This window comes from Panulirus ornatus, chromosome 56 (genome assembly GCF_036320965.1).
Source record: "Panulirus ornatus isolate Po-2019 chromosome 56, ASM3632096v1, whole genome shotgun sequence".
NCBI classification, from domain to species: domain Eukaryota; kingdom Metazoa; phylum Arthropoda; class Malacostraca; order Decapoda; family Palinuridae; genus Panulirus; species Panulirus ornatus.
The window spans coordinates 33,572,242-33,574,836 of NC_092279.1; positions in this window are offsets into that span (position 1 = coordinate 33,572,242).

Here is a 2,595-nt window from a genome sequence, read left to right on the forward strand (position 1 = left end):
ATGATCAGACATCCCTCCAGTTGCACCTCTCAGCACATTGACATCCAAAAGTCTCTCTTTCGCACGCCTGTCAATTAACACGTAATCCAATAACGCTCTCTGGCCATCTCTCCTACTTACATAAGTATACTTATGTATATCTCGCTTTTTAAACCAGGTATTCCCAATCATCAGTCCTTTTTCAGCACATAAATCTACAAGCTCTTCACCATTTCCATTTACAACACCGAACACCCCATGCATACCAATTATTCCCTCAACTGCCACATTACTCACCTTTGCATTCAAATCACCCATCACTATAACCCGGTCTCGTGCATCAAAACCGCTAACACACTCATTTAGCTGCTCCCAAAACACTTGCCTCTCATGATCTTTCTTCTCATGCCCAGGTGCATATGCACCAATAATCACCCACCTCTCTCCATCAACTTTCAATTTTACCCATATTAATCGAGAATTTACTTTCTTACATTCTATCACATACTCCCACAACTCCTGTTTCAGGAGTATTGCTACTCCTTCCCTTGCTCTTGTCCTCTCACTAACCCCTGACTTCACTCCCCAGACATTTCCAAACCACTCTTCCCCTTTACCCTTGAGCTTCGTTTCACTCAGAGCCAAAACATCCAGGTTCCTTTCCTCAAACATACTACCTATCTCTCCTTTTTTCACATCTTGGTTACATCCACACACATTTAGGCACCCCACTCTGAGCCTTCGAGGAGGATGAGCACTCCCCGCGTGACTCCTTCTTCTGTTTCCCATTTTAGAAAGTTAATACAAGGAGGGGAGGATTTCCGGCCCCCCGCTCCCGTCCCCTCTAGTCGCTTTCTACGACACGCGAGGAATACGTGGGAAGTATTCTTTCACCCCTATCCCCAGGGACAATATACATATATATATATACACACACACACACACACACACACACACACACACACACACATACATATATATACATATGAAAAATGTAAGAAACAATTTAGAAAACAAACTTTTGGCTTGAAATGAATGAAAAAAGAACGTCACATAATGGTTCAACCTCTGGCTATGGAAAAGGAAATGTACAATTTATTCACACAAACGTCAATAGCAGTTCTCATCAATATCACCACTGAATCAATAAGCTTCAATGTCTAAGCTACATTTTTCTCCAACTTCACTATTTTCTTGTCAAAACACCATGCATGAAAACTCTCACTCCAGTAACACAACTATAAACATTTACTTCCCCTTTAAAAAGTTCTGGGGAAGTCTGTCTCGATACACTGCGGCGAGGCGACGTGACGCTGACACAATCACTGTCACAACATCACTTCTGCCTCCTTCCAAGCGTTGTTTCAGGGAATAATTCCGGGTTGCTGAAGTGCCGCATAGGCTGGCACGATAGCCCGGGCCACATCGAAGACGTTATGAGCCCGGCCGTTGTCCACAGATTCGAACGCAGCGTCGAGTCTCCTGGGATCTCTCTCGACTCCGTCTGCCTGCGCCGTCAGTTATATACATATATATATATATATATATATATATATATATATATATATATATATATATATATATATATATATATATATATATATATATATACATATACATATATTCCTCATTGTCCTCTGTCTGCCAGACACACGCTCCACATGTCATGTTTGACCTGTTGTCCCGCCTGTAGCACATGACCCTGTGTCCCTTCAGAAGAGGAACCTGTATGACGGCGGGCCCGCGACTTTATATATATATATATATATATATATATATATATATATATATATATATATATATGTATATTTTTTTTTTTTTTTTTTGCCGCTGCCTCCCGCGCCGGCGAGGCAGCGCAAGGAAACAGATGAAAGAAAAGGCCCAACCCACCCCCATACACATGTATATACATACGTCCACACACGCAAATATACATACCTACACAGCTTTCCATGGTTTACCCCAGACGCTTCACATGCCTTGATTCAATCCACTGACAGCACGTCAACCCCGGTATACCACATCGATCCAATTCACTCTATTCCTTGCCCTCCTTTCACCCTCCCGCATGTTCAGGCCCCGATCACACAAAATCTTTTTCACTCCATCTTTCCACCTCCAATTTGGTCTCCCACTTCTCCTCGTTCCCTCCACCTCCGACACATATATCCTCTTGGTCAATCTTTCCTCACTCATTCTCTCCATGTGCCCAAACCATTTCAAAGCACCCTCTTCTGCTCTCTCAACCACGATCTTTTTATTTCCACACATCTCTCTTACCCATACGTTACTTACTCGATCAAACCACCTTACACCACACCACAAATAAAAAAAATATATCTTTATATTTATTTTGCTTTGTCGCTGTCTCCCGCGTTGGCGGGGTGGCGCAAGGAAGCAGCATATATATATATATATATATATATATATATATATATATATATATATATATATATATATATATATATATATATATATATATATATATGTGTGTGTGGAGGAATGGGATGTATTTAGGGAATCAGTGATGGATTGCGCAAAAGATGCTTGTGGCATGAGAAGAGTGGGAGGTGGGTTGATTAGAAAGGGTAGTGAGTGGTGGGATGAGGAAGTAAG